Genomic DNA, 13111 nt, shown 5'->3' with positions numbered 1-13111 from the left:
GGAAACAGATATGGAGAAAAAGGCATTAATCAGATCAACAGCTGCATACCGGGGACTGGCAAACCCAAGATCCAGTCCATGGAGGCTGACGAATCCCAACATTGGCAGGCAAGCTGCTAGCTCAAGTCCCAAGAACCAGAGGTCAGATAAACAGGAGCCAGTTGCAGGATCCAGAACAAGCAAAAGCCCATGAGCCTTGACAGAAAATCCATCTACACTGGATGAAGGCCACACCCTCAGTGAAACTTCCTTTCAACTGATTGTCTGCTCACGGCAAATTCCATCATGGAGGAGATGATTACCTCATTATACAACTGCCAAATTACATCATAACTACAAAACAACCAAGAATCATGGCCCACCCAAGTTGATACACCAACTTAATGATCACGTAGATATTGAAATGTTCTTTTTGATGGTGAATGTGATGCCATTCCTCTTCAATTTGTCATTCCAGGCATAGTAGACCGTATGATTGTTCAATTCAGAATGGCCAGTACTAGTCTGTTTCAGCTCACTAATGCCTCAGATATCAATTTTTAAGTGGTCCATTTCATTTTTGACAATTTCCAGTTTTCCTAGATTCATGCTTCATACATTCCATGTTCTGATTATTAACAGATGTTTGCAGCTGTTTCTTCTCATTTTGAATCATGCCACATCAGCAAATGAAGGTCCTGAAAGCTTGACTCTGTCCATTCATGTCATTAAGGTTGACTATAATATGAGAAAGTAGTTCTTCCCCAGTCATATTTTGATTGCCTTCCAACCTGACGGGCTCATCTTCTGGCACTATATCAGACAATATCCCACTGCTATTTGTAAGGTTTTCACTGACCAATTTTTTTCCTAAACAGACAGCCAGATCCTTCTTCCTAGTCTGTCTTTGACTGGAATCTCTACTGAAACCTGTCCACCATGGATGACCCTACTGGTATTTGAAATACTGGTGCCATGGCTTCTAGTATCACAGCAACATGCAAGCCACCACAATACAACACAATGACAGATGTGGGCCTCACTTTTGATAATCACTAATAATCTTTCTTTTCTATATATTTGCTTATTTCATATAAGTGAAATCATACAATAGTTGTTCTTTTGTGACTGACTTATTTCACTCAGCATGTTGCTTTCAAGTTTCATCCATGTTGTGGCTTGCATCAGGACTTAATTTTTCTTTATGGCTGAGTAGTATTCCATTGTGCATATATACAGCATTTTGTTTATCAACTCATCTGTTGCTGGACATTTCAGTTGTTTCCACTTGTTGACTATTGTAAAAAGTGCTGCAGTGAACATTGGTGTACAGGTTTCTGTTTGCATTCTTGCCTTCACTTCTTGGTATATACCTGGAACTAGGATTGCTGGGTCATATGATAATTCTATGTTTGACTTTTTGAGGAACTGCCAAATTCTTTTCCACAGTGGCTGTACCATTTTACATTCCAACCAGCAATGGATGAAGGTTTCATTTTCTCCACAATATCACCAATAACTGTTTTTGTTTTGTTTTTTGATACTTGTCTTTCTAATAGGATTGAGGTGGTATCTCATTGTGATTTTGGTTTGCATCTCATTAATGGCTAATGATGCTAAGCACCTTTTCATGTTCTTGTTGGCCATTTGAATATCCTCTTTGGTGAAACTTACTTTTATTTTTATCTCACTTTTCTGATTTTTCCCAAGTGAGTAAATTTTACTTATTTTAAAGTTCATACTTTTAAAAACTACTCCATTTTAAAAGCTATTGTCTTATTGATTAATGTCCCAAAATCATCATAGGTGAGGACAAATGTCTACTATTCATTTTCAGATTTCTTGTAATGAAACAAGATTGTAGTTGAGAACAAGAGACTTGTTTTCTCTGCAAACATTTCTAACATTTTACTTCTTCAAGAAAATAGGGCCAGATTTGAGAGGTGGAGCCAAGATGGCGGAATAGACAAATGCTTCCAGCAAGCCCTCTTTACAAAACAGACCCTTGAAAACAAGTGAAATGAGTATATTTACGACAAGCTAAGAGCCCTGATCATCAAAGGTAATCTTAAAAAAATGAACAGAGGGGAAGGGGGAGGAAGAGACAGCTCAGAAGCAGAGAAGAGTTACCAGACCTGAATCGCAGGGACCCCTCAGGCACCGTTCCCGAGGGCAGCAATGGTGGGCTGGAACTAGCCTTTGGCTGCGGTTTCCTCAGGTAGAAGCAGCCAGCCACACAGCCTACTCACACATCTGAAACCAGAAAAAAGCTGAGTACTTGTGTACATTTTACTGTGGCACCCCTGCCCCCACTCCCAAGCTTCCCTCAGTGGCTGTTGATACCCTGGGCCTGAGATAGGCCCTGCTGAGCACCTAGAGCCATCCTCTTGGGCTTGGAGAAGGAATGAATTTGCAGGGGGGAAAAGATAATTTGCCAGCTCCACTAACCGGGGGAGCTCAGGACAGAAGCGGCTCATGTCCAGTCATAAACAGTCTGTGGCCTTTGAGTACCTTTCCCCTCTGCATGGACCTGTGTGGGCCTATTTCAGGAGAATAGGCACCTTGTTGGCAGACTTCAACCATTTCAGCTGTGCAGCAGAGAGGTGGGTGTTTGATGTTTGACATTGCTTTGCCTATTAAATAGGGTCCTCACTCACCCACATCATGGACCTAAGGATTGGTGGCTCCATTCAGGTCACCCAGCCACCCATGAAAGGGGTCCAAGGATAACTGGTACCTCCCAGTCCTTACAACCAAAAACATTGGGTGTCCATGGTCTGTCTGCAGAATCCACCCACCTGTATGCTCTAGGAAAGAGGGAGATGATTTCCTCAGAGAGGCATGGGGATGATTCTCAGCCCCCTGCCTTGTTCAGAGTGCGACCCCCTGCTGCAAACAGATACCAGTACTTACACCAATCACCCCTGCCCCTCTAAGACTGTAGGACAGAGTCTGTACCACATACTTGATGATCAGCTACCTGGACACCTGAGCTGAATTCATACAAGAAAACTGAATGGACTCCTAGACTGATGTACCTTGTAACGGCTGTACGCATCTGGGGACAGGACGTCAGCACTCCAAGGATGAAAATAATCAAGCTGGCTCTCTCAAGCAACCCATTTGGGCATATCAAAACAAAACAAAGCAAGAAGCTATGACACAGTAAGCAAACATAAAATAAACTAATACAATAACTTATAGATGGCTCAGAGACCACAGTCAATATCAAGTCACATAAAGAAACAGATGATGATTGCCTCAACAAGCTCTCAAAACAAAGAATCAAGGGATCTTCTAGATGAAAATACCTTCTTGGAATTACCAGAGGCAGAATACAAAAGATTAATATACACAACCCTTTAAGACACTAGGAAGGAAATGAGGCAATATGCAGAACAAGCCAAGGAACACACAGATAAAGCAATTGAAGAAATAAAAAGATTATTCAGGGACATAATGAAAAATTTAATAAGTTGGAAAAATCCATAGACAGACAGCCATCAGAAATTCAAAAGATTAACAATAAAATTACAGAAGTAGACAACTCAATAGAAAGTCAGAGAAGCAGATTTGAGCAAGTGGAAGGCAAAATTTCTGAACTTGACAATAAAGCACTTGGCACTAATATATTTGAAGAAAAATCAGATAAAAGAATTAAAAAAATGAAGAAACCTTAAGAATCTGTGGGACTCTATCAAGAGAAATAACCTATGAATGATTGGAGTACTAGCACAGGGAAGGATAACGGAAAATACAGAGAATTGTTGAAGATTTGTTGGCAGAAAACTTCCCTGATATCGTAAAAGATGAGAGGATATCTATCCAAGATGCTCATCGAACTCCACATAAGGTAGATGTTAAAAGAAAGTCACCAAGACATATTATCATCAAACTTGCCAAAACCAAAGATAAAGAGAGATTTTAAGAGCAGCTACAGATAAACGAAAAGTCACCTACAAAGGAGAGCCAATAAGAATAAGCTCGGACTACTTGGCAAAAACCATGGAGGCAAGAAAGCAATGGGTTCACATATTTAAAAAATTGAAAGAAAAAAATTGCCTGCCAAGAATCATACATCCAGCAAAAACTCTCTCTTAAATAGGAAGGTGAAATTAGGACATTCCCAGATAAGCAAAAGTTTAGGGTATTCGTAAAAAACAAATCAAAACAACAAGAAATAATAAAGGGAGTTCTTTGGTTAGAAAATTAATAATACCAGGTATCAACCCAAGACTAGAACACTGCGTAGAGCAATCAGAAGTCAACCCAGACAGGGAAATAAAAAAAAATAAATCAAGGTTAAAAAAAATGCTTAAAACAGGGTAACCGCAGTGTTATTAAGCAACAAAAGACAACACCAAAACAATAAAGAGAGACCAAGAAATGTGGTCATAGATCTTACATATGGAGAGAAAGATAAGGCCATACAAAGAAATAAAAGTTAGGTTTAAACATAGAAAAATAGGGGTAAATAATAAGGTAACCACAAAGGAGACAAACTATCCTACACATCAAAATAAAATACAAGAAAAAAATAGAGACTCAGCAGAAACAAAATCAACAACGAACATAAGGAAAGGACAATATGTAAAGGTAATCTACTCGGCACATAAAATTAAGTGGGAAAAGAAACTGTCAACAACATACAAAAAAAGACATCAAAATGATAGCACTAAATTCATACCTATCCATAATTACACTGAATGTAAATGTACTAAATGCACCAATAAAGAGACAGAGAGTGGTAGAGTGGATTAAAAAACATGATCCGTCTATATGCTGCCTATGAGAGGCACACCTTAGACTTAGAGACACAAACAAACTAAAACCCAAGGATGGAAAAAAATTTATCAAGCAAACAACAATCAAAAAAGAGCAGGAGTGGCAATATTAATTTCTGACAAAATAGACTTTAAAGTTAAATCCATCATAAAGGATAAGGAAGGACACTATATAATGATTAAAGGGACAATATACCAAGAAGATATAACCATATTAAATATTTATGCACCCAATGACAGGGCTGCAAGATATATAAAACAAATTCTATCAGCATTGAAACGTGAGATAGACAGATCTGCATTAACAGTAGGAGACTTCAACACACCACTTTCGGTGAAGGACAGAACATCCAGAAAGAAGCTAAATCAGACATGGAAGATCTAAATGCCACAATAAACTTACATGACCTCATAGACGTATACAGAATGCTCCACCCAACAGCAACCAAATATACTTTCTTTTCTAGTGCACATGGAACATTCTCTAGATAGACCACATATCAGGTCATAAAGCAAGGCTTAGCAGAATGCAAAACACTGAACTATTACAAAGCATCTTCTCTGACCATAAGGCCATAAAAGTAGAAATCAATAACAGAAAAAGCAGGGAAAACAAATCAAACATTTGGCAACTGAACAATACCCTGCTCAGAAAAGGCTGGATCATAGAAGACATTAAGGACAGAATAAAGAAATTCAGAGAATCCAATGAGAATGAAAACACTTCCTATCAGAACCTTTGGGATACAGTGAAAGCAGTGCTCAGAGGTCAATTTATATCAATAAATGCACACATACAAAAAGAAGAAAGGGCCAAAATCAAAGAATTATCCCTATACAGCCTGAACAAATAGAAAGAGAGCAACACAAGAAACCCTCAGGCACCAGAAGAAAACAAATAATAAAAATTAGAACAGAACTAAATGAAATAGAAAACAGAAAAACAATTGAAAGATTAACAAGACCAAAAGCTGGTTGTTTGAAAAAGCCAACAAAATTGATAAACCATCGGTCAAACTGACAAAAGAAAAATAGGAAAAGGAGCAAATAACCTGAATAAGAAATGAGATGGGTGATATTACAACAGACCCAACTGAAATTAAAAGAATCATATCAGATTACAATGAAAAATAGTACTCTAACAAATTTGAAAACCTAGAAGAAATGGATGAATTCCTAGAAACACATTACCTACCTAAACTAACACAAACAGAGGTAGAAAAGTTAAATAGACCCATAACAAAAGAAGAGATTGAAAAGGTAATCAAAAAACTCCCAACAAAAAGAAGCCCTGGCCCGGACAGCTTCACCGCAGAGTTCTAACAAAGTTTCAGAGAAGAGTTAACACCACTACTACTAAAGGTATCTCAGAGCATAGGAAAGGATGGAATAGTCTCAAACTCATTCTATGAAGCCAGCATATCCCTGTTACCAAAACCAAGTAAAGATACCACAAAAAAAGAAAATCACAGGCCTATATCCCTCATGAACACAGATGCAAAAATCCTCAACAAAATTCTAGCCAATACAATTCAACAACATGTCAAAAAAATAATTCACCATGACCAAGTGGGATTCCTACCAGGTACGCAGGGATGGTTCAACATCAGCAAAACAATTAGTGTAATCCATCATATAAATAAAACAAAAGACAAGAATCACATGATTTTATCAATCAATGGAGAAAAAGCATTTGAGAAAGTTCAACACCCACTCATGATAAAAACTCTCAGCAAAATAGGAATAGAAGGAAAATGCCTCAACATAATAAAGGGCATTATACAAAGCCAATAGCCAACATAATCCTAAATGGAGAGAGCCTGAGCATTCATTCCCTTTGAGATCGGGAACCAGACAACGATGCCCTTTATCAATGCTATTATGCGAGATTGTGCTGGAGGCCCTAGCCAGAGCAATTAGGCTATATGAAGAAATAAAGGGATCCAGATTGGCATGGAGGGAGTCGAAGTATCTCTATTTGCAGATGACATGATCTTGTACACAGAAAACCCTAAGGAATCCTCAAAAAAACTGCTGAAACTAAGAGTTCAGCAGAGTATCGGGATACAAGATAAACATACAAAAATCAGTTGGATTCCTCTATACCAACAAACAGAACATTGAAGAGGAAATCAACAAATCAATACCGTTTACAGTAGCCCCAAGAAGATAAAATACTTAGGAATAAATCTTATCAGAGATGTAAAAGACTTATACAAAGAATCTATAAAACATTTCTGCAAGAAACCAAAAGAGACCTACTAAGTGGAAAAACATACCTTGCTCATGGATGGGAAGACTTAACATTATAAAAATGTCTATTCTACCAAAAGCGATCTATAGATTTAATGCAATTCCAATCCAAATTCCAAGGACATTTTTTAATGAGATGGAGAAACAAATCACCAGCTTCATATGGAAAGGAAAAAGGCCCCGGATAAGTAAAGCATTACTGAAAAAGAAGAACAAAGTGGGAAGCCTTACTCTACCTGATTTTAGAACCTATTATACTGCCACAGTAGTCAAAACAGCCCGGTACTGGTACAACAACAGAAACATAGACCAATGGAACAGAATTGAGAATCCAGACTTAAATCCATACACATATGAGCATTTGCTTTTTGACAAAGCCCCCAAAACAGTTAAATGGGGAAAAGACATTCTTTTTAACAAATGGCACTGGCAGAACTGAATATCCATCTGCAAAAAAAATGAAACAAGACCCATACCTCAATCCATGCACAAAAACAAGCTCAAAATGGATTAAAGAACTAAATATAAAATCTATAATGATGAAGATCACGGGAGAAAAAATAGGGACAATGTTAGAAGCCCTAACACATGGCATAAACAGTGTACGAAACATTACTAACAAAGCAGAAGAAAAACTAGATAACTGGGAGCTACTAAAAATCAAACACCTATGCTCATCCAAAGACTTCACCAAAAGATTAGAAAGATCACCTACAGACTGTGAAAAAGTTTTTAGCTTTGAAATTTCCAGTCAGCACTTGTTCTCTAAAATCTACATGATGCTGCAAAAACTCAACAAAAAAAAAGACAAATAACCCAATTAAAAATGGGCAAAAGATATGAATAGGCACTTCACTAAAGAAGACATTCAGGTAGCTAACAGATACGTGAGGAAATGCTCACAATCGTTAGCCATTAGAGAAATGCAAATCAAAACTATAATGTGATTTCATCTCACTTCAACAAAAAAATTAATCCAAAAAACACAAAGTAATAAATTTTGGAGAGGCTGCGGAGAGATTGGAACACTTAAACACTGCTGGTGGGAATGTCAAATGATACAACCACTTTGGAAATCGATTTGGCACTTCTTTAAAAAGCTAGAAATAGAACTACCATAGGATCCAGCAATCCCACTCCTTGGAATATACCCTAGAGAAATAAGAGTCTTTACACAAACAGATATATACACACCCATGTCCATTGCAACACTGTTTACAATAGCAAAAAGATGGAAGCAACCAAGGTGCCCATCAACGGATGAACAGATAAATAAATCGTGGTATATTCACACAATGGAATACTACTCATGGATATAGAACAATGAGGAATCTGGGAAACATTTCACAACATAGAGGAATCCTGGAAGGCATTATGCTGAGTGAAATTAGTCAGTTGCAAAAGTACAAATATTGTATAAGACCACTATTATAAGAACTCAAGAAATAGTTTAAACAGAGAAGAATATATTCTTTGATGGTTACAAGAGGGGAAAGGGAGGGAGGGTGGGAGGGGGTATTCACTAATTAGATAGTAGATAAGAACTACTTTAGGTGATGGGAAAGACAACACACAATACAGGCGTGGTCAGCACAACTGGTCTAAACCAAAAGCAAAGAAGTTTCCTGAATAAACTGAACGCTTTGAAGGCCAGCGTAGCAGGGGCAGGGGTTTGAGGACCATGGTTTCAGAGGACATCTAAGTCAATTGACATAATAAAATATGTTAGGAAAACATTCTGCATCCCCCTTTGGAGAGTGGCATCTTGGGTCTTAAACGCTAGTAAGTGGCCATTTAAGATGCATCAGTTGGTCTCGACCCACCTGGATCAAAAGAGAATGAAGAATACCAAGGACACAAGGTAATTACGAGCCTAAGAGACAGAAAGGGCCACATAAACCAGAGACTATATCATCCTGAGACCAGAAGAACTAGATGGTGCCCAGCTACAACTGATGACTGTCCTGACATGGAACACAACAGAGAACCCCTGGGGGAGTGGGACAGCAGTGGGATGCAGACCCCAAATTCTCATAAAAAGACCAGACTTAATGGTCTGGCTGAGACTAGAAGGACCCCGGTGGTCATGGCCCCCAGACCTTCTGTTGGTCCAGGACAGCAACCATTCCCAAAGCCAACTCTTCAGACATGTATTGGACTGGACAATGGGTTGGAGAGGGATGCTGGGGAGGAGTGAGCTTCTCGGATCAGGTGGACACTTGAGACTATGTTCGGATCTCTTGCCTAGAGGGGAGATGAGAGGGTAGAGGGGGTTAGAAGCTGGTGAAACGGACCTGAAAAGAGAGAATGCAGGGAGGGAGTGGGCTGCCTCATGAGGGGAGAGCAATTGGGTGTATGTAAGTTTTTGTGTGAGAGACTGACTTGATTTATAAACTTTCAGTTAAAGCACAATAAAAATTTAAAACAAACAAAAAAAAGAAAATAGAACCAAAAAAAAAAAACCTGAAGGAATGCGCACTTACAGACTAGAAATAATGCTGTTAGGTAACTGAATATATCCATATCATTAACAAACACAGAAAACACTATTGTTGCTAAAAGAAATACGAGAGTGTTTTCTCTTAAAAATTAAGATACATTTTAAGAACAATGTAGAGAAAAGGAATTAACTGGCCTCTTGTCACAATAAAAAAAAATCCCTTTCGTGAAATACAAAATTACATCTCTGTGCATGCATAAAAAATTAATTTATGTTAAAAACTAATCCGCTTACATTATCCCACCCTGTTCAGAGTCCTGGTAGTTATGAATTCCTTTTAGGTTATGATTTCATGATTTGCCAAATGCCTTCCACATGCTGATACAATCAGGTGTATATAACTATGAGCCTAAGAAAGCACTGGGCTCCGAAAGAAATTAGCAGTCCTAGACATGTAGCAGTGGGGCCAGGATAATCAGGCTGTCATGCGCCAAAATATTGAGACACTATCATTTTTCCTTCCAGTGACTTTCCATTCGTTTCCATGGAGTTATATATTCGTAGGGAAACTATGTTTGTTCTAAACAGATGTTTATGTGCGCTTCTCCTGTTGACACAGAGAACATTTAGAAATTGTGGATAATTTCAGTGTTAAGAGATGACATTGGCCAGTGTGGGTATCATTAAAGCAAATTGTAGGTGCCTAATAAGTTGCGTGTATAAAATCACAGGTTTACTTTTCTGAAATTAAGGTCAACGCTTAATGTCTTTTTATTATCTTCCAATCTTTTCACAAAGAAATAAAGGTCTGGAGAAAATCAGAACAGGGACTATTAAAACAGGCTTTTACTTCATTTTCCCAACTTCTTAGAAAAAAGACACAGACTTTGTACAGGCCAGTGTGAAAAGATTATGTCTTGTTTGAATATAACCAGGCCAGGAAAATAGCCACTTTCCGCTCAGTACTTGTTTACAGGTTCATAATCAAAAAGGTGATATTTACCATTCCTAGCTGTTCTTCAAATATGTGCGAGAGGAAGGAAAACTTTTTTTATAATCATCTCTATGCGGGAGAGGAAGGAAGACTTTTTAATAATAATCTCTTTAGAATTTTTTTAGAATAGGTTTCCATGTTAAGGAAGCACAGAATTACCTGAACGTTTTTTTTGCCTGCATACCTCTGGGAGGTAAATTGGGATTAAGCATACTCTAATTTTTTTTTTTTTAATCACCGTTAGCTGACAAAGGTGAGCTTTGAATTTTTGTGTTCAAACACAGAGTTAGCTCATGTATTAAAAAAAAAAAAACTCCAAGTTGTAGTTAGTCTTTATAATTTGTCTGGCAATCAACCACATACCTTTTATGGCAAGCTGTTTTTTTGTGTCCACAGTATTTACTTTAATATACTTTATAAAAATACGAGATATGTACTGAAAATGGTCTGATTCCTTAATTTTCTTTCTTTCATAACTTTTAAAGGGTAGCTCACTTTTTTAAAAAAATTAATATTTTTATCACTTTTTATTTCATTTTTCTACATATTAAGTCTTTACATTATAGGTGCAACATAATAAAACCACATAATAGTCACAGAGAGAGACTTTCCTGAGGATTGGAAAAATACCAAATCCCATTCATGTATTAAATACTTTGCTATGCTTCATAAATACCTAAGACATTTAGTTTAGCCAATTATTATTACTTTAAAGAGCAGCTTTTGGAATATAGAGTTTAGGTAGCTATTTGTACTAAATAATGAAAAGAAGGTTATGGATCTTAAGTAGATTTAGCTTCTAATTCAAATTCCTCACTCTTAAAGATCTTTAATGTCAAGTTTGCCATAGTGGAAGCAGCTTTCACAGACAGCAGGAAAGGTGAGGCTTTAAAAGTAGTAAGTAGGGAGGAGAGTGGATAAGAGGCCTAGCACAAAGGAACCCTTTTACTGAGGCACATCATGTGCGGTGGAGTCAGTGGGGAGAGGGGTACAAAGTAGAAAATCTGTCCTCCCGGTTGCAAAAATTTTCTTGACAAAGTTTTTATCAACCAGATTTAGTATAGTCTTCCCTTTATTTCTCTCTACATCTAATCAGTTATGAAATCCTGATGGTTCTGCCTTAAAAATGTCTTTTAAATACATTCATTAAATATAGAAATGTATTAGTAAATAAATTGATTAGTAAATGAACAAGCGAATGAATGAATGAGGCATAGTAGTAGAAGGTCCCTTTAGTTATGGTTTTTAAGGGATAGTGAGATGCTGCATCCTGACTCTGGAAGAGCTATTCGGTCACATCAGTGTGCCAGATGGTGGACTGGGCACAAGTTATAGCAATCAGGTTGCAGCCCTTGAAAAAGGGAAATGATTTAATTCAGGCTGAATATCAAAAACCGAACCAAACCCATTGCCATCGAGTTGATTCCTACTCATAGCGACAAGGCCTCCATAAAACAATAATGTATCCAGGGGAATTGGGGCAGGAGAAAATGTTGAAATTCAGAGACTAAGCTTGGCTTACCTAATGTGCACAAAGCATCATGTCTTGTTGGTGACATAACTTGAAGTGTCACCCAATGGAGGGCTGAGTTTCCTGATACACTTCCTGATATATTTCCTAAATTGGATCCACAATCAACGCACATGGAAGCAGTAGTCAAGAAATCAAATTGTCTCATTGGGCAAATATGCTGCAAAAGAACTCTTTAAAGTGTTGCAAAGCAAAAAAGTAACTTTGAAGACTAAGGTGTGTGCCTGACCCAAGCCATGATATTTTCAATGGCCTCATATGCTTTTTTTTTTTTTTTTTTGCAAAAGCTGGACAATGAAAAAGGAAGACCAAAGAAGATCTGATGCATTTGAATTATGGTGTTGGCAAAGAATAATGAATATACCATAATGCTTGGTAAAGCAGGAGGTTAGCAAAAAGAGGAAGACAGTAAATGAGATGGATTGACACAGTGGCTGCAACAATGGGCTCAAACATAACGATGATTGTGAGAATGGTGCAGGACCAGACAGCATTTCCCTCTATTATACACGGAGTTACTACGAGTCAGCACCTAACAACAACCATGATTAGCTCAGTAGGTACATATATGACCACTAGGGGATGGAGTGGCAGGAGTGTGGGGAAGCTAAAAACAGGAGACACCAGGGAAAATCCAACCAAATGAATTTAACTTCAGTCACTCTTCTTGCTTTCATAGTATCTTACCTATGTTTAACACTATATCTTCTTTTTTATTATCATTGTTTTAGAATTTAAGTTACTATGGAGCTTGTGTTGACACATAGAAAAATCTTTTCCTTTTTATTTTATTTTTGGTGCATAACTAATTTCTTGACCATTTTATTTGGTCCACAAATGGAGCCCTGGTAGCTTGACTGCTAACCAAAAGGTTGGCAGTTTGAATCCACAGGCTGTTCCTTGGAAACCCTGAAGGGCAGTTCTACTCTGTCCTATAGTGTTGCTATGAGTTGGAGTTGACTCAACAGCAACAAGTTTGGTTTGTTTGTTTGCTTGTTTTTTAATCAACTAATACTGCCCAGTGGCTGAGAGTGGAGGTACAGGATGACTACGCAGCTACTGTGTAACATAATTCACTGTAAGATGATGGCTGAATGATTGAAGCACTCCTAGAATTTAACTATCTGGTT

This window comes from Loxodonta africana, chromosome 1 (genome assembly GCF_030014295.1).
Source record: "Loxodonta africana isolate mLoxAfr1 chromosome 1, mLoxAfr1.hap2, whole genome shotgun sequence".
Classification (NCBI taxonomy): Eukaryota; Metazoa; Chordata; class Mammalia; order Proboscidea; family Elephantidae; genus Loxodonta; species Loxodonta africana.
The sequence above is the reverse complement of the archived record's forward strand: the minus strand, read 5'-3'. Positions refer to the sequence as shown.